Below are 20,321 nucleotides of genomic sequence, written 5' to 3'. Positions count from 1 at the left end.
TAATATTCAACATTGCTATTGTAGGGAGGCCCCTGCACTGGTTGGGTTACACTATCAATACATTTTTCAAAAAATGTCTCTCTGTGCAAAATGCGTTCAAAATTATTAACAACCGTGGGGTACTGTTTGTCTGTGATTTGGACAGGGGGAACAAATTGTGGCAGGATCAGCCTGATGTTATTTATATTTGACAAAGAATAATGTCCTGATTTAGAAAACAGGACCATTCAAAGATCTTATGAAATCAGAATTATATTTACACACCAGCCAGTGGATGTGATGTTAATCACACTCATATGATACTGTTCCCTGAATCAGAAAATCACATACCAGTAGCTAAACTCTTTTACTTGGCAAGTTAACTGTAACAAAGCTAACTAGCTATTGTACAGAGTGACTGTAGTCACAAATTTAAAAACAGAGGTTTCACAGGGACCCATGTACGGAAGAGGATTAGGGCCACTGGAAAAAAAATCTGAGAAAAAAGTCAGAATTCTGAGACTTTTCTTCCCAGTGGCCCTAATCCTCTTCCGTACCCATGTGATTTAGAATGAGGCAGTGCAAGATCTCTGACTAAAATGCCAACAGTACTGATAAACCTGATAGAAATGTCCCTTTTGACATGTGTTACCACTGACACTGTTATCTGCTCAACTGAGAGGGACTGCTTGTTTGTCATTTGATGAACATAAGTTATGAAAGCTTGGGCAGTCAGCTCACAGGTATGTAAAGCAGATAAAGGTAGTTATGTTTAGCTAGTTGCTAACGTGATTTATAATTAAATTTTTCCTTACTACTTCACATTTCAAGTCTTCACTACTACTAGTCTTTTCCCACTACTAACTAGCCTCATAATTTTGTAAATTAAGGGTTTGTGTACCTTGCAACTTAAAAGTCAACATCTGGGTGTGGATGACATAGTTGGGCTCTCAGCCAAAACCAACCCTTCCAATTTCCCAGCTCCACCCTCTCAACAAGACCAGGACAACCAAAATGGAAGACTCTCAGAAAGTAAGTCCAAAAGCTAATAGGTGTCAACATAGTTAGGCTATAATTTGTGTATATATATATCTTAAAGGGAAAATGAGTCACTATACATGTGTTGCTTAGTAGGCAGTAGAGAGAGGTACCTCATATATCCACCGGAGCGTGCTGTTTCTCCATAATAATAACACCACATGAGTTGCTCAATGTAGTTAAGCAGATAGTGCCTTTAAAAAGAAAAACTTTACATTATTTAAAGCATTTGGAGAATCACTGAAAATGTTAAATCCTTCTCCATAAAGGCAAAATGCCTTGTCAACACATTTAAGAAAGCTGTTTCCAGCTGGTAGAGTCTTTCATCTGACAGACAAAAGAATTGTTTTAAATGGGACAAAGATCCTGTGATGAAATGTGATTTTCTTTAAGCTTTGATTGGCGGTGGATTGGAGGATCTGTTGGAGGATCAGAGCTGAGACTGTTAATCTCCGAGTAATATTTTACACAATAAAAAAACAGCAATAGCTGAAGCACATAGCTTCCCTCACAAAGAACTAAATCTGCCAAACACATAAACTAGTGCAGCAGCAGCAGCAGGAGCCATGAAGATCATTTTATCCAGAGAAATGAGCAGAACTAATGGAGGGAGAAATCATTTTTAGTTCTTCTCATCATGTGTTTGTGAAATGCTTTTGGTACACTTCATTAGCTTTAATGATAACAAGAACATTTGGTTATTTTTGCAATAATCTGGTGACGTGGATATTTTGTATTGGATCAGTAAATCACTCTTTAAAAGGCACAGGACAGCCTGTGCTTCTCTGTTTGCTTATATGCTTCTGTACTTCGTATGTTATGTGTTATCCTAAATCGGAAAGTTCAGGGCCTCTAACACCTCTGAGATTTCTTCAACAGTAATTTAACACTAGAGTGAAGATGGATTTAAAAACTTGTTTTTGCTCTTTTTTTTGAATCATTGTTTATGAGCCATTCGTGTCTTATGTCCCCGTTTTCTGCTGGCGGGTGAGGCTTGCCTTAATGGCTTTAAAGGCACAAAACTATCTTGATGACTTTGGGAAAAAGATCATAGTTTGAGTCTAGTGCAACATTTTAAAACCTTCATTTTACAGAACCCTTCTCATCAGAAAGCACTGAAGGCAAACTTCTCCTGCAGCTTTTATGTGCAAAATAAATTTAACTAATGAGTTAAGTAAGCCGAGGGGCTTTAAAAAAATGTTCACATAAATGTGGAAATGTTTATCATTTCTTTCTATATGTCGAGATTGCCTTCAAACCAGAAGGTGAACACCTATCTGAAGATTCAGAGGACTGACTATGGAAGAGAAGAAAGCAGGTAACAACAGATCAGTTTAAAAAACACACACACAGGAGAGAATACGTGGCCCACACTTCTGCAAGTGGGTCACATTTTTCCGAGCAGTTTATTCAGCAGGAAGACAATGACCCCAATAAGCCGAAAGGTCTGAGGCCAGTCAAGTTAGTCACTGGGCTGTGATGTAGCACGGTTTTGTCAAGGTGTCCTTTGGCATCGGTGCACTGATGCATCAGCCGCTGCTACACTGGCCACCTCGGCATAACAGTCCCGTTTTAGAAACCTCGTCGCAGTTTTGTCAGCCAGGCGACTGCGGTTCAAAGACAGAGAACCCCTGCAGCTGACGGAAAAAACATTTCCAAAGACAACTCTAAACACAGCAGGTCATATACTCGCAAATATTTGATGCTTTGGATGTTTTTTCGTTTATCTGTTATTCACAGCTGGTTGCCTTTGAGTTGCTGGGCATTAAAGTGACTCTTTGTAGAAAAAAGTATACAACTATTTTTGAGTTTTATAACAAAGAGCATTTTTTTGGTATAGAAGAACTGCTGAACGCTACATCTTAAATGCAAGTTAAAAAAGAATGTTATTACATGCTGTGGCAACCCCGAGTGAATAAGGGAGCATCTCTGTATTGAAAAGCCGAACATGCTTTTGGCAAACAGCAATGAAATTGGAAATGAATGTTTTGGACTTTGCTTTCACCCTGCTGTCCAATTTCTCCAAGTACAGCTCAGCCACAGACTGTGTGTTTCTCCAACATTTAGAGTAATGATCTTGCTGCAGAATGAACCACAGACCAGCCTTTCAATATTTGGAGTTTTTTTTTTTTTTTTTTTACTTTTCCCATATTTCATTAAATAACTTTAACTTAACTTTAAGGTAAACTGTGATCTTCTAAAACGTTTTACAGGTGCACAGAAAATTAATGAAGTGCCAAAGCTTAAAAACAGTCTCTGTTTTTTTGGGTGTCTTTTAAATTCCTATAATAGCACAAATATCAAATTTCAACCCATGATATAGGTCACACAGTAAATAATAATGTGAGAGGGAGTTTTTGGTTTTAGGATCATGTGACAAATCATTCTTGATTGACCTGAAAAGGGTCAAAGGTCACATGAGAAGAAGCCAAAAGCCGTGTCCAAATTCATAGGCTGCATCCTCCTGAGGACCCGGCCTTCATGGTCTACATGGGCCGGGCCCACCGAAGGCCGGGTCCTCAGGAGGATGCAGCCTATGGGTCGGCCAGAAGTGAGTGGCTGTGGAGTGGCCTTCAGCCTTCAGATTTGCGTCACCAGCTGTCTCGGTGGCGTTTAATAAACTCAGCCGTCTGCTCCTTGCTATGTAAAATATATCAGGACACTGGTGTAAATTCTCTATTATCTCACACTTCTGTTTAATCAGTTTTCCGTTTGAAGTTTGTTCAGCTGTAATCTCAGCCAAACCGATTTACTCAGGAACAAACCAAACATTGCAAAAAGCCAAATAATAACATTTTTAAGTAATCTAAGTGACTTATATATCATGTATAACCTGAGTAGCGAAAGACTGTGAGGGGTTTGAAAACGATGTGCTGGGAGTTTGCTGTTCTTGCTGGCTCTAGTGAACCTTGACCACCCGGTCAGCTATCGAGCTGGTGGGTAACAGACGTCTCCGAAAACGTTGGAGCACTTTTGCAAATATGTGATATCTTGATAAACCGAGCAGATATTTGAAGTTTACACAGCTACATTCTCCTCTGAAAATATGTTAAAGGCTTATTAGTAATACTACTTAGAGTAATATTAGAACTATTAACTATTAAAACTATTAAAACTAGATAGCTACCGCGATTGTTGGAAACTGGAATTGACTGGGCTGCGCTATGAATTCTGGGATATGGTGGGCCACGAAGGATGCACCTGACCCATCCTTCAAATCTGGGGAAAAGAAGAGTCTAAGAATGTGGACAGCCTTCAATGCGTCACTGTGACGTAATCGACCTACAAATGCAGCCCCAGGAGGATGCAGCCTATGATTTTGGACACCCCCAAATAACGCCACTGCGTTGTTGTTGTTGTCTGTCAATTCGGTTTTGTTATAATTCTACCACGAAATGACTAAATCCCATTTAAAATGTTCCTTACCACTACAGTGAAATGATTACTATTTAGTATAAATGCTATTGGTATTACTAATACTAATAGTATTCACTGTGAGAATGTGGGCTTGGACACTCACTACAAAGCACTTTTAATGTCACGAGGGTCCTGCAAGGTGCTACATGCATTATTTAACCCACACACTACCTCACACACACTCAGAAAGAGGAGGTGGTGGTAGGCAGCTTTTGAACAGGGGAGAAATGTGTAACACCAGTGTTTTAAGTGCAAAACAGGAGAGTTTGGTGTATGAACATAGACATAACACTATAGTCACCACAGCTGAGAGCAGTAAAGTGAGTGGAAGCATGAAAACTGTCTGCATCAAGAGATAATACAGCTGAATTTGAGAAAAACACGTACATGGGGAAGGAAACAGTAGCTGCGGATGAGCCGAAACAGTAAGCTGAAAAACACTAAAAGAATGTCCACATCTGTTCTTTTGTGTGAGCTTCCTCTTTGACTTTGAATGTAATTGTTACCAAGAAAATATTGACTGGTACAGCTTTAACCCTCTGAGATCTAATGGGGAAATTATGGTTCAGCAGTATTAGTGTGTTGGCAGGCTGTTGGCTGCCCATCTACCTGCCGAGAGTGTCGGTTTACAGGTTCTCTCAACAGGCTCTCTTTTGTCAAACACCTTGGCAAACAGACAACAGTAGCAATAAATTAACCAACCGTGTTATCATCGGTGATTGTTTTGTCTTTTTAAAAAAATTAAATTGCTTGTTCTAGAGTTGCCTGTTTAGCTCATTGTGTTGAACAGGCAATCCATATGCTGCATGACTATTGCAGAGGACATGGTTTAAATCTATCCCCAAATCTATGTCTTCCCTCTGGTCTTCTGGTCTTTCTTCCAGTTTACTTGTTTTCTTTTCATTGTGCTATGAAAAATACTGTCGGAAAAACTCAAAGATATGCTTAAAGACATAATGTATAAAGTTTTCACCACTAGATCTCAGTCGACTGAATTCTGCTGCTTCTTTTAGTCAGCCAAGATTAGATCAGACCAAAAATATTACATTTAGATTGTACCCCATAATGATGTGTTTCTACTACTGTTTATGTAAAAAAGAACACTTTTGTTACCACTTTATTATTAGAATATAATAATAATAGCAACATGGTAAAAACAGATATGTACCAATTCAATATTCTGTACCCAGCTAGCAAGCTGAGGTGTTGTGGACATCCTGAACTTGTTTTTGCCACTGTTAGCTACTGGTAGCCTGAGTTAGCACGTGTTGAAAAACTTTATTTGAAGTGCATATAACATTGTTGGACTCAGACATGCAGTAAACTCTGATAACATGTGCGACTACAATCAAACTGCTTATCAGAGAGAAAAGTGAAAGGAGGGAAAGTTTGATTTTTAGGACACTCAAGCCTAACATTAGCTGGCTTTGTGTTGACCAGCTAATGTTGTTGTTCTTGCTGTTAGCTGACTCTTGTGCACTGAGTTGTACAGAGAGGGATTGCATGTTTAATCTGATCTAATCTAATCTGAGAGTAAGTTATTGCATGTTTATGCATACTTTATTTATATTTCGTGTCTTCAGGTGAACAGGAAGAGGATGACATTTTATTCAGATACCAGTCACATCTCTTTCCTTTGTGTTTCCCTTTCCCTTCTCAGATAATAAAACAAAGGTATGATGCTTCACGTCTTGAGTCGGAAGGTGCCGACATGAATTAAAATTGCGTCCACAGCACATGAACGCTTGCAGCGTCTCTGCCTTTGAACTACTACGCATTTGTCGGGTCTCTAGCTACATACACAAAATGTGATTAAATTCAAATCAAATTCAAATTTTATTTGTCACACACACAACCATACACAGTATGACATGGGGGTGAAATGCTTGTACCTGTACAATGCCCGACCATTAAATGACAGAAGAAAAGTTTTACAATATTTACAATTTACAGTTTACTACAAAATTTACAAATTAACTTAGGAATTTACAGTAATGAATGTGCAAATAACAGAAGAGATTATAAAGATTATAAAGATGATAAATTATAGGAATTATAGGATTATAGGAAATGTGTGGTGGTGCGTGTGGTGATGTGTGTGAGAGTCCAGTCTTATAGTGACGTGTGTGGGAGAGTCCAGCCCTGGTTCAGGGCCCGAATAGCCTGGGGGAAGAAGCTCCTCCTCATTCTCTCTGTTTTGGCATTAAGGGAGCGGAAGCGCTTCCCAGACCTCAACAGTGAGAAGAGTCCATTCTCTGCATTGCGGCCACTGATTGGTCCGTCCAGCGAGCGACCTCCCTCCTGATTGGTGGTTGCTGCTTTAGCCTTTGTTTGTAAGCAGGCATGAGGAAGATGGTGGCATGGTCCGATTTTCCAAATGCCGGCAGGGGCTGAGCCTTGTAACAGTTCTTGAACGGGGTGTAGCAGTGGTCTAATGTTCTAGTGCCCCGGGTGGGGCAGTTGATGTGCTGGTGAAGGTTGTGAAATGTCCATTTGAGATTCACTCTGTTAAAATCTCCCATAACAATGAGTGCGGCATCTTGGTGAAGTGTTTGTTGATGTGTGAAAGCCTCATAGCTCACATAAGGCAGTGAATTCCCGAGGGAGATAGAAAGGGCGACATTTAACGATCAAAATCTCCAGATTGGGCGAGCAAGAGCGTGTGAGTGGGGAGATGTTTGTGCTGTCGCACCATCTGTTGTTCACCATCAGACACACTCCACCACCTCTTTTCTTCCCAGACTCCATTGTCCTGTCCATGTGGTAAACCGAAAAGAACCCCGTCGGCTGCACGGCGTGGTCTGGTATTGCTGGGTTCAGCCAAGTCTCGGTGAAGCAGAGGAGGTTGCAAAATGTCTCTCTGGAACTTGATTCTGGCTCTGAGGTCATCAAGCTTGTTCTTGATGGATTGAACATTGGCTAGCAGGATACTGGGCATGGGTGCGCGGTATGCGCGAGCCCGTAGCCTGTTCCTGATGCCGGCTCTTTTACCTCGAGGCTGTCGCTTAGGGTCGCGTCCTTTGTTCTCTCTCAGGATCTCCTTTGGCCAGGTTGGGTCCGGAGTTAAACATGGTGAAATGTTCGTGTTTAGGTGGAAGAGTGATGTCCATCCTGTGTTCATGATGGTGAAGAAGTGAGACACATCAAAAACATTCACATTTTTTTCCACAAAGTCAGTTTTGGCTGTTTGCAACATATGTGGTTAGGGTCAGAATATGATGACTGAGTGCTCACAGGGTTAGGACATAAATGCATTATAAATATCTTCCAGGCTTAATTTTTTTTTAACATTGGTAGTTCTTTTATTTTCATCATATTGTTTTCATTGTACTCTACTGCATTGAAAATATTCCATTTGGTTGAGTGGATTATAGTTTAATAATAATGGAGTTTCCAGCATTTACTTGGGAAACTAATACAAAAGAACACCCAAATTACCTCTAATAGTTGAAAACAAAAGGCAACTGACTATGCATCGGATGTTTAGTTCACATTCGATTAGTTTCAGCCGGTATTTGTGCAAAGCCAGTATACCTACAGTACAAAACAATATTAATAGAGAATCAAATGACACTCAGTGAGTTAGTTTACATAACTGAAAAACTCCTAGGAAAGGCTAATTATGGTAGGAAAATTACTTCTGATATTTAAAACCCCCCCAAAAGTTAGTCTGTGGGGAGTGACTCCCTTTTGGAGCCATTTTCGAACAACTCCTGTGTTTACCCTTTCGTCATTGGTTTTGTTTTGCAGCTCCAGGGGTTGCCCCTTGGGTCTAACCTAGTGATGTCAGACATGACATCATAAATGAAAGTGCAAGCTATCCAAAACCCAAAGCAATCTTTTGCATCAGGCTGTAAATATGTTTTTTTTTTTTTTTTTTTATATGTGTTGTTAGTTGTCACTTTCAACCCAGGAGTCTGTGCAACATGTGGGTCCATCTGGTGTGGTGACCCTTTGGGGAATTAGAGAGCAGCTGAAAATACCTAATCTTTGGGGATTGACTCTTTTATGGAGCCAGCCTTGAGGAACTGCAGTTTTTAACTCCTTTGTCATTGGTTTTATTTTTCATCTCCAGAGGTGCCCCTTGGGTCTAAACCTAGTAATGTCGGACATGATGGGGAGGGGGGATGCCTCTAAAATAATAGTCTAACATGGAGACTCATAACAAAAGAACAACGTTTAAACCTGCAACATAGATACAACAGATACTGGGCAAGGTTACATTAGCAATGGTTAATTAGAGTCAGTGGTACTAGGGTCTGAGCAGAGTGACACTTTTCCCCAACCTTGCTGTAGCTTACATGACATGGAAGCTCTTTATGTTGTGTTTTTGTGCATTTTTTGACCTTGCATAAGCTAAAGTGCATTCAGAGGAGGAGGAATATGAGGGGTCAGCTTGACCTTCGTGGATTAAAATGTAAAAAAAACTTGTTGATCTAAAGCTTCTGCAGGTACCGTCAACACACAGACATCTCATGGAAATGGGCTTAAGAGCAGTGTGCCCTCCACAAAATCACTGCTTCCAAATGTAGTTATATTTAGCATCAGTTTTTTAGTATGACAATGCTGATGCCTTTTTACCCCACTGAGACTAACCAGATGGTTCCTTTTTAGTTTTCCAGAAACAAATCAATGGCAGTTTCATTTGTAATGTGTTGCATTTATCCCACAAATCCCACTGAATTAGCTCACACAGCATGTAATATGCTGCATAAAATTTAGCTTTGGTTACTCTGCGTTTAAAGCTCAGAATCTTTTCTTGGCTTTTGTAAAGCTTATCCTACATATGTAGATTATCAAGTCAGTCTGCCGCATTACAATTCCTCCCTATCTCACTGTGGGCTAAATACTCATCCCTTCAACGAAAGGGATGAGCTCGCATCAGTCTCGCAGCACTGAATCACATTCCCTCCTCTGTCTACCTACCTCCTCCACTGAAAACATCCTTTCTCTCTCCAACGCTCTCAGTGTTCTGGGCTCAAGCACTTTATCACTGTAAGCTTGCAAAAACATGTTCAAGCATTTCGACTTGCACTCGTATGGAATTTCAATCTTGTTGCTGGACATTCTGGGCAGCTCTGCCTTCATGTTGCCATAATGGAAAGTCATAGATACCTAAAGTGAGAATAAGAAGCTTTTATCATAATAAATAGCACGTGTGCTAACAGAATTCTATTAAATACATTGTTCTGACACACAACACAAAACTATCCACAACACTACACACTAACTACACAAGACAACACATTAACTACATACTGCAAACACGCTAATCGTCACAAATCTCTCACATCTCAAAACTCTCTCTCTCTCTCTCCCTCTCTCTCTCTCTCTCTCTCTCTCTCTCTTGCTGTCACTCCTAAAACTTCCCCTGTTTTTTTTGTTTTGTTTTTTTTTTGCTCATAAGCACAGAGTGCTTGCTGCGGTGTCCTTAGACAGTAAACGTGACGAGGAAAAAACGCCGCGAATATACTGTTATCTTGGCCGATCAACACAATTTATAAACTGGTATATATCACCTTGTTGCTTTGTCTTTAAGTGGTCATGTGATTGGCTTACCACGACTACTTTATTCTTCCTCAGTCAAACAGCAGCACTCATGCGATTGTTTTGCCCCCTTAGCTCCAGCTCTTGTGCTAGACCAGGGGTCAGCAACCTGCGGCTCCGGAGCCGCATGCAGCTCTTTAGTCCTCAAAGTGCAGCTCCGCGTGGTTTGGGAAAATAAATTGTTTTTTTAAGTAATTAGCTGAAGTGTATTTTATTAATGTTAATTCTTTTTTAACTTGTAGTTCTAAATTGGAAGATTATTGTGATGTTGAAATATAAATATAAAATTATATTTTTTGATCGCTCAAAATAAGAGTCGCACTTGCAGAAGCCGGTGTACCCGCCGAAACGCCGTGCATTTATCGAGACTTTCAACCCCAGGGCCCTATTTCAGGAAGCCGGTTTAGTGCAAACTCTGAGTAAGTATACCCTGAGTTAACGAAAACTCTGGGTTTTCGGTTTCACAAAGCGAGTTTAGATTAATCCTGAGTGAGTCACTATGACGACACACTCCGTGAAGCTAACCTGCCCCCTAGCAGGTTTACTTCAACTAACCCTGACGTTCTCCGCCTCTTTGTCGGAAACCTGACAGTAGGAAGTGTCAGACATGGCGTGTTCCTTCCTTGAAGAGCCAGTAGATGTTGAAGCCCAAATTCTCTGCAGAGAGAGTGATTAGAGCGCGTTTTATCATTTCCTGATGATTTCCTGTGTGAACGTTACCGTTGTTCAGCACAATCTATAATTCATTTGAATAACATCCTCAGGCCTAATATTGCTCATGTGACACATCGCGGACATTCTCTCAGTTCTGTACATATTATTTGTATTGCACTTCGGTTTTTTGCAAACGGGAGCTTTCTGTATAATATTGGTGACGCTGAGCACGTTTCCAAGGCTACCGTCTGTCGGGCAGTCAGGAATGTTACAGTTGCACTTAAACGTCTCCTGTACTCGTCTGTGGTGTTCCCCGGTCACAGACCCACAAGATTTATCAAAGAGGGATGCCACAAAATTGCAGGTATCAGGATGAACGAAACTTAATTCATGATGTGGTGATACTTGAACTACTACTTAAATTTTACATTTATTCTCACGGTTCCCAGGCGTGACTGGCTGTACAGATGGCACTCACATTCCAATCATTGCTCCTTCAGTAAATGAAGGAGACTATGTGAACAGGAAGTCTTTCCACAGCATTAATGTGCAGGTACATAGTTCCCTGTAGCATTTCAAACTAACAAATTATTTCATTATAGTAATGGATGCTAATTTGTGTTCTCTGCACTGTGAAGATCATATGTGATGCTGCCAACATTATCACAAATGTGGAAGCCAACTGCTCAGCCTCTGTGAGTGGTGGTGGTGGAGGACCCCCACCTGTTTTTCAGGCCTCTGCTTTTTTCTGTTGACTATAACGGGTCACATTTGAGCATACAGAGTAAGCAAATATTTACTTGTAATGTGCTCAGATAATTTCAATAAGTGCTTACAGAAAGAAAATTAATGTAGCCTCTAACTGCAATTGATTTACATCGGACAAACAGACCAAGCACTATGACTCATAATACAATTACACCACCTGTTTGGACTATATTTTTATATTTCATTTTTACTTGCTGCCAGGAACGTTTGGGGCCTGTTGGGTTGCACCTGCGCTCACATCACATCACGAAATAAAATGTATAAAATAAAAAATAAAATAAAATATAATAAAATAACGTGTTAAATGGGTGGAAATCCCTCGATCAATGTTTGAATTAACACTCACGCATTGACTCTGTCGGCTATGTTTTGCCATGCATGCTCCCTTTCTTTTGCAGCTGAGGCTGTGTTACTTTTTTTCCGCAAAATTTGCATGTTATCGGCATATGCTGCCATCAGAATTTCGGCCTCAAGCGCTGTAAAATACATTGACCGCGCCTTCTTTCCCTCCGTCTCCATGGTGACTCGCTTAATCTGTGCTCCACTAATCAGGGCTTTATGTATCCTCGTGCGCGCGTTTAACTTGGGGTTAAAGCAACTCCGCGTTGACTGAACTACTTGTTATCAGCCTTTCTGAAACCGAATATTCCGAGTTGGACAGTTCGGGGTTACTCAACCCTGAGTATCGTTTTTCACTCTGAGTTTTCTAAACCGGCTTCCTGAAATAGGGCCCAGGTGCCCATAGGCCAATTATGGATCTTTGGATCCACATTATGTCAGCAGCTCCACCGTGAACTATACATCGCTCGCGCCTCACAGACGACAGCTTACAGTCCTGCATAAAGATGAAAGTGACTTCGTACAGCCCCGATTTCCAGACGCTGTGCGCAGAGGTTCAGGAGCAGAAGTCCCATTGTAAACATATCACGGCAGACCCGACGATGTTTGCATGAACACGCTTTTCAGCATCTCTTTATTGACCACTTTTCACACACAGTTGCTGACACATACAGTCGGTGTTAAAGCTCACAGCCCGACACATACCAGCACAGATAGCACAGACGTTAAGGCGGCGAGGCTTGAGTGCGGGTGCCGCTCAGGTGCGTCCGCCTCCCCTACAGCGGCGCTGCAGACCACGCCCCGCCACACACAGTAACCAGGTAAAATACATATTTAGGCTGAATTTTGCAAATATCTATTTTTTTTAGCAGCATAGTGCTTTTTTCAAATTATTTTTAAAAGCCAGGTCAAGGCTCCAAAAGCCCAAAGGCGATATAAGGGTGGCGGCTCAAAACAGTTTTTGTTTGCTACATGGATCATTTTAGTTCAGCTGGGTGTCTTTCCTTTTGTTATTTTTCTTTAAGAGTTCAAAATGTGTTAATTACATAAATAAAAAAGTAATTTTCTCTGTAGCACTTCATGGATCTAGGCAACACACCTTAGTTGTTCACACAAAGCTTAAAGGTAAAAAAACAATATATACAGTCTTATCTGCATTTTAGAGGTCAAAAAGTATTTGCGGCTCCCAGTGTTTTCTTTTGTGTGGAAATCCCGTCCAAATGGCTCTTTGGGTGTTAAAGGTTGCTGACCCCTAGTCTAGACAGTGATTGCGATTACCGTCCGCGGAAGTGCGTGCAGCTGCTTAAAGCTGTAGCGTCCAGATTACTTACGTAGTCAGCTACTTCGGTGCAACTGATACAAGATGCGGTAAGCTGAACACAGCTTCAACCGTCTGTTTGTTGAAAAATAGTAACGGGCCGCATTTTCTTGTTAGTAACTGTAACGGCGTTGTAGCAATAGGAATAGTAATTAGTTAAATTACTAGTTACTGAAAAAAGTAACGCTGTTACTTGTAACGCTGTTACTTGTAACACCGTTATTCCCATCACTGGTTTTAACAAACACAAAACATTAATCTGAAAATGGACAGATAAGACTAGATGAAAATGCAGCCAATGCCCAAAGGACCAAGCCTTGAGAGCTAGACCAGTGTAAAAACTATGAGAAAGTCTGACTCCATGGAAACAAAATGTCATGGTCACTGTGTCTACCCGGCTGGCTCAGTGAGGCTACATGCGTTTTTGTTTTGATTCTGCTCTCACTCTCTTTCTCTCCTGTCTCCTCCCTGCCTGGGTGGAGCTTCTCAGTGCCATTGTATTGACTCATGTTAGGGTAACCCTGGCAGCACATCAGCTTATATATTTTAGAGTCTAGTAACAAAGTCCACAAACAATAAACCTCAACAGAACTAGGAGCACCTGCTATACAAACAAACGCACTGGAAGTAGAAACTGCTTCATTCATTCGTTTGTCCCTGCTGCTCTGCTTCTGTGGAACTTAGAGTAGGAAACTCTCACATGGTACTCTAATGAGGCACAATGGTACCAAGGCTCCAGGTTCAAACCCCACAAATGTCATTAATTTTTGAATGTAGACTTTTAATGACAGAATCTTTATTACTTTTTACAGCATGTCCTGCTGTTTGATTCCAGAAAGAGAGTGGACACAAAGCAGGTCTGCAGGAGGTAGGAATCACCCGGATTTTTGAAAAGACAATTCCTTGGACAGAACTGTGAGGATGTGGCAGCTCGACCACAGAGTTAAAAGGACAACATTAATAAAAATCATGTTAATTAAATAGTGGAAACAATTTGCTAAATGGCCCCATTGTCTCGATGGTGTTCACATTAATGCTCTTGTTTCAGCTACGACCCACACATCCATTAAATTTCTCTGTCATTTCAATTATGAATAGTCAGGAAATTACTGCGTTCATATTGGGCTCAGAGGAAATTAAATGCCTCTGTGGTGTTGGACTATATTTGTGTGTCTTACTATTGGCTGTTTGAAGAAACTCAGAATGTGATTTTAATTAAATTAAATGATATAAATTCCTACTACCCCAGCCGTTTCTTAGTACTGCTGCTACTATTTAAACATGTCTATGAACGAACAAAAACAACTAATTTCATAGACAGAACAGGATAACACTTTGCCAGAAAATGAAACATTGGCTACAAGTCACAACCAAGTAATTATGAAAATATCAGACAAGAGCCAAGGGACAGGCAGTCGCTTTGAGCACCATGATTCTCAGGGCAGGGCACAGTCTACCACAAATGAGATGCTAATGAGCTTGAAGATAATTCCAGTCATCTGCATATCAACTGGAGATTGGAAACGAGTGGGTGGACGAATGTTTTTAATGGTTTGAACACTGCTGGGTGGTCAACATATGAAATGTACCTTAGAAACATGCCAATTAGGGATCTGGATGCCCAAATGTCTGAGTAGTTAACGAGAAAAACAAAAAAACAAAAACAAAAACCTCCCTTTGAGCTCTGAAAATCAAAATGCCTTGATGGTGATTGAGCTGATGATGGCCATTTGAAGCTGATAGACTAATAATAACTCAAATAACCACTCTTTCCTGCCAGACAAGGACATGAATGTGAGGCTAGTGATGATGTTGCCCTGGTGCACAACAACTCCTTTGCACCAATCAATCATGGTGTGGATGCCACACTCCATCTGAATATTGTTGCTAACCACGTGCACTACTTTATGTTTGACAAATTCTAATGGCTACTCCCACCAAGAAAAAGTCTCCCCAGTTGGTATGGAAACTGGCAGCATGACTGTGCAACAGCCAAATCTGCAGAAATGATGTGGTGCTGTCATGGCAGTGTGGAGCAGCGTCTAAAAGGGATTCTGCCAAAATCTTGTGGAATCCATAAACCAAGAACTGGGGCTATGTTCAGAGCAAAAGGAAACTCAACTCATTATTAGCATGGTGTTTCTAATAAGATGTTCAGTGAGCTGTACATGATATAAATGTGTAGATGCATTTATTTATAAAAAATATAGCCCTGTATCTAGAAGAGGCAAAATCCGGTCATGCAAGATCATAACACCTTATCACAAAGTTTCATTGAAGTGACCATTTACCATCTCTATTCCAACCCAAGCCCCCAGTTCAACGACTGCCACTGGTATCTCACTTGAGAAATCATGAAACTGCTATAAAAGATCCTTACTTACTTTCTTACTGCATTTAACGCTGGATGACATCAAGTGTCTTGTAAAAAATAAAGCACAAAAGACAAAAAAGGGTTTAAAGAGGTTTTTCTATCTTTCCTAGCAGCCACAGAAAGCACTTGTACTGTAAGAGGATTTCTGAAAAGGCGATTTGTTGACTCACTAAAAGGTCATTGGTCATCTCTAAATCCTTCTGATGTAACACTACTTTTTATTTTTCACCCAAACTGCCTCTTTGTACTCATGACAAAGTAACAGTGAAACATATAAATCTCTCTTTCATTCATGGAACAGGGAGAACACTTCAACTCAATTGAGGCAGAGTTTTGTTTCAGCTAACACTGTAGCTGAAGTGAGGTCCTGCTTGGACACTTAAGTTCACATTGTCTTCAACTGATTTTATCTTTAGCAAACATTTTTCATTTTTGTGAAACCTTAAAATTTCTTATTACACAATCAAAGAAAAATAATGATGCAAAAGCCCAGCCTATACTCTAGTGCAGACACAGACATATGGCACTACAGATTCCTGTAGTCGGCCATCTGGGGTGCATGTGTGGTTCATTCACTGCAGTATAAATTCTCTGCAGACAAGTCCGCATGGTCACAAAAACAGACACATATATCTTTCCATTTAAATTTATCATTACTCATACCCGAGTGGAACCTAGTGGAATATAACTAGAAAGTGCATTTTCTGAAGAAACTGCAGTGTGAATGCTTGAATCTGAATGTATGCACTGAAATGAATTAATTGATGAAATTAAGTTAAAAATGTTGAATGAGATAAAAAAAAAACCCTGAATTTTTAACCTGAAAACAAAAGTGCTGAACTGCTAAAAGCTGACATTTACATAAAGGAAGAATTTGGAAAATAGCTGAACATGTTTATGACGGCAGCATGGTGGCAAGGTGGTTAGCACGGTTGCCGCACAGCAAGAAGAACCTGAGTTAAATTCCCACATCAGGCTGGGGTCTTTCTGAGTAGAGTTTGCATGTTCGCCCCGTGTTTGCGTGGGTTCCCTCTTGGTACTCTGGCTTTCTCCCACTGTCCAAAGACATGCAGCTTGTGGAAAAAGCTGAAAAAGGATAAGCGGAAGCAAATGGATGGATGGGTAAGAGAAACACCTGCATAATATACATTATTTAGACTGATGAAAAGCACAGATTTTATTTACATTTGGGTTAAAAAAATTAAAAACAGTTTAAAGATGACCCTCGAGTTGCACTGCATTAAAAATGGGGATGATTCTGTGTTGAAATGACTGCACGGACTCAACACACGCCTAAATCACTCTCTGTGATCACAGTTCACTGTGCCATCAACAAATACAGAAAAAAAGCTTCAAGTCATGCCAAGAAGACACCATAAGTGAACATGATCCAGAAACGCTTCAATCAGCAGACAAATCAAAAAGTTACATTCTTTTTGAAAAATAAGGACATCGCATCATCCAGACTAAAGAGGGATTATCTGACTTTTTGTTCAGCACTGAGTTCAAAAGCCTCTGATGGCAGTGGGGTATATTAGTGGCTTCTGTGCTGAAAGGTATATAAAGCTTCCCAGGTAAGTAGCCCTCGATTTCAGATGACGCCCTTTTCAGGGAAATTCTTGGATATTTTAACAAGACAATGCTGAACATAACATTTTCTTACAGTTGTAATTTTACAGTTACAGTTGTAATTTTGGCTGTTTGTGTGCAACCCACCTCTTTCCCCTGAACTGAAACATAGCTGTCTCTTCCAGACCATTACTTCAGGTCTGTGTGTTTAATCGTGTAATTTACATCCACATGGAAGGGAGGATAGATCGTGTCGTTGAAGCCATATGAAACGAAGAGTCCCATCAGGAAGAAGATGCCAGCAAATATGAATTTGCTATAGGTTGCTATAGAGAAATTAGAAATTAGAAAAAGATGAGTAAAAGTCACAACTAACAATTAAACGATGACATATTTTTCATTTAATCACAATAAAACTGAAAAAATAGAGAAAATTCATATGCAGACAGCACTAGGCTAACGTGTGTGCCTGAACAAACTTTAACCTTCTTGGCAGACTGAAAATTTTACACATACCTATAAAAATGAAACAAACACGGACTGTGGAATGTGGGTCACAGTAGGCTCGGGGTTGAATTGGCAAACTTCCTTCTGATGTCTGTGACAGTGATCCGAGCTGGCGTGTGCTTCTTTGCAGAGCCCAAACTCTGTTCCTGTCTGAACCAATAAGGATCAGTTCCTCAGTGAATCTGTTTAGCTGCAGGTCAGCGTAACAAGGTGGAGACTGACCAAGTCCATTTTTTAAAAGGATGGACTGAGATGAAGTTGACAAGTGTCAAGGCTGCCAACCCAGTCACACCAGCTCTGGGTCAGTGTGTTTGGACCAGAACTCTAGTTCAGGTCCAAAATAGTTCTTCCCTTTGGGAAGTGTGTTTTGATATGGTGCTCAATCATGGCAACATATAGTTCCTGTAGTTTTCATAACTGAAATATTACAAAACCAAAACCAACCAACCAAAACATTTTCTCTGATTCCTCTAGTCATATCTGTGTGATGGTATTTTATATAAGTGATTGTCCATCTATCCATTCGCTTCAGCTTATCCTTTTTCAGGGTCGTTGGGGGGCTGGAGCCTATCCCAGCTGTCTTAGGGCGAGAGGCAGGTTATAAGTAATCAATATTAAAAAATATTTTTGTATAAATGGTGAGAGCCCTGACACTCGCTCTTGAACGATTATTAGGCTGATTTTGCATTTCAACAGCCACATTCTAAGTTTTATAAAACTTAGTATGTGGTAGTACTACACAATACCCTGGGTATCAGAGTGTAAACATGCAGCCAAGTCCATAAATAGTTGTACAATGACACTTTTCTTTTCGCTCTACATCCACAAAGGACATCACTACCAGAGCAAACAATTACAAAGTAACTGAAGTGCAGAATTCCAGGTTTAATTAAAGGATTTTAACATGTGTCTTATATTTGGATGCTTAAAAGTAAATGGACAATTGACTGACAAGGAGTTGCATGGATTATTTCATTACAAATTAAGCAGATTAAAGATTTGGAGTTGATTCCAAATGTTGAACTTGACTTTGGTAGCTGTTCATTTGAACTCTCAATCAATATATTGAGATATTGATCCAAGTGAAGGAGTCCATTATTAGGCTGAAAAATCATAATAAATCTCTTCAAGAGATAGCAAAAACATTCGAAATGGCCAATCAATAATCAGGTATCTTCTTAAAAAGAAGGAATGCACTGGGCAGCTCACCAACACCAAAAGGCCTGAATGAAAGAAAGAAAAAACAACTTCATAACATCTAACCAAGTCAGGAACATATGCAAAGATGTAGGTATATCACTGTCTATAATCAGGAGATGACTTCTTGAATGGAAACACTGAGACGTTATAACAAGGTGCAAACCACTGGTTACACCTAAGAACAAGAAGGCCAGATTAGACTTTGCCAGAAAACATATACAAGAGCCAAAAAAATCTTTGGACTGATAAAACCATAAATAACCAAAGAAAAGAAAAGTATGGAGAGTATGAAACACACCACCATCTGTTATGTTCCACCTGGTGGAGGCAGTGTTATGCCTTGGGCCTGTATTGCTGTCAGTGGAGCCACTTCACTGGTGTTTATTGATGATGTGACTGCTGATAGCGGGATGAATTGTGAGTCTGTGAAGGTTCTCAGTCATCCAGGTCATCGTAGTCAAAGGAGCTCGCAAAGAAAAGCGTCTGGACTTCTTTAAGTTACTTGAAGACGTTTCACCTCTCATCCGAGAAGCTTCTTCAGTTCTAAGGTCAAATGGTGGAGAGTCCCAGATATAAACCTAGTGGGAGTAACCCCCCACAGAGGGACAAAAGGACCCCCTGATGATCCTCTAATCGCCTGACCCAAGGTGTGGCTGATTGGGACCCACACCCAGTTTCACACCTTGGGTCAGGCGATTAGAGGATCATCAGGGGGTCCTTTTGTCCCTCTGTGGGGGGTTACTCCCACTAGGTTTATATCTGGGACTCTCCACCATTTGACCTTAGAACTGAAGAAGCTTCTCGGATGAGAGGTGAAACGTCTTCAAGTAACTTAAAGAAGTCCAGACGCTTTTCTTTGCGAGCTCCTTTGACGATGAATTGTGAGGTTTACATGGCTGTACTCTCTGCTCAAATTCAGGATTCGCAAATGGATAATGACCCAGAGCACAGTGCAAAAGCTGCACAGGAGTTTGTCAAGAAATTGGATACACTTCAGTGGACACGTTAATCACCTGATCTCAACACAATGGAGCATGCTTTTCAGCTATTATATACAAAACAGAAGATGGAGACAAGCAAACAGCAATTGAAGACAGCTGCAGTAAAGGCCTGGCAGAGCATCCCTTGGGAGGAAACACAACATCTGGTGATTTGATGACTGCAAAATATTTTCATCTAAGTATTAAAAACAAGTCTTATATTTAAAATGATAGTAGTTCCTCCAATTAGTTTTGAGCCTCTGTAATGTTTTGGTAAAACTCCTTGAATTAAAGCTCAAAGTCTACACTTCAATCACATCTTCAGTGTTTCATTTAAAATCCACAGTGCTGATGTACACACTCACAAGTGTAAACATTAGGTCACTGTACCAGAGTTTATATTACCCCTATGTAGCAAGTAAGTCTGCCATGTGTCAAGAATGTGTTAAACAACTCGTTTCAGTGACTTTAACTTTAAACCCAAGTGACCTGTTGCCTGCAAAAGTTTAATGGATGAAAAACAGGGGACATTGATTGAGCCCAAGGAAGCCAATAGACACATGAATATGCCTGTAAATTTTATTGCTAAGTAATAATTTCAAATAAATTAACACTATTTTTCAGACAGCAA

The 20,321-nt window shown here is 40.3% G+C and overlaps 1 long non-coding RNA gene across 1 annotated transcript; it reads left to right on the top strand.

Moving 5' to 3' along the window:
• The first annotated feature begins 899 nt into the window (after positions 1 to 899).
• On the top strand, positions 900 to 19,864 carry LOC113009274 (uncharacterized). The gene is made up of 3 exons (XR_003270149.1): positions 900 to 1,011; positions 2,264 to 2,335; positions 19,630 to 19,864. It is a non-coding gene; the product is annotated as an uncharacterized LOC113009274 (long non-coding RNA).
• Positions 19,865 to 20,321: the final 457 nt, after the last annotated feature.

This window comes from Astatotilapia calliptera, chromosome 17 (assembly GCF_900246225.1).
Source record: "Astatotilapia calliptera chromosome 17, fAstCal1.2, whole genome shotgun sequence".
In the NCBI taxonomy this organism is placed as follows: Eukaryota; Metazoa; Chordata; class Actinopteri; order Cichliformes; family Cichlidae; genus Astatotilapia; species Astatotilapia calliptera.
The sequence above is the reverse complement of the archived record's forward strand: the minus strand, read 5'-3'. Positions and strand labels throughout refer to the sequence as shown.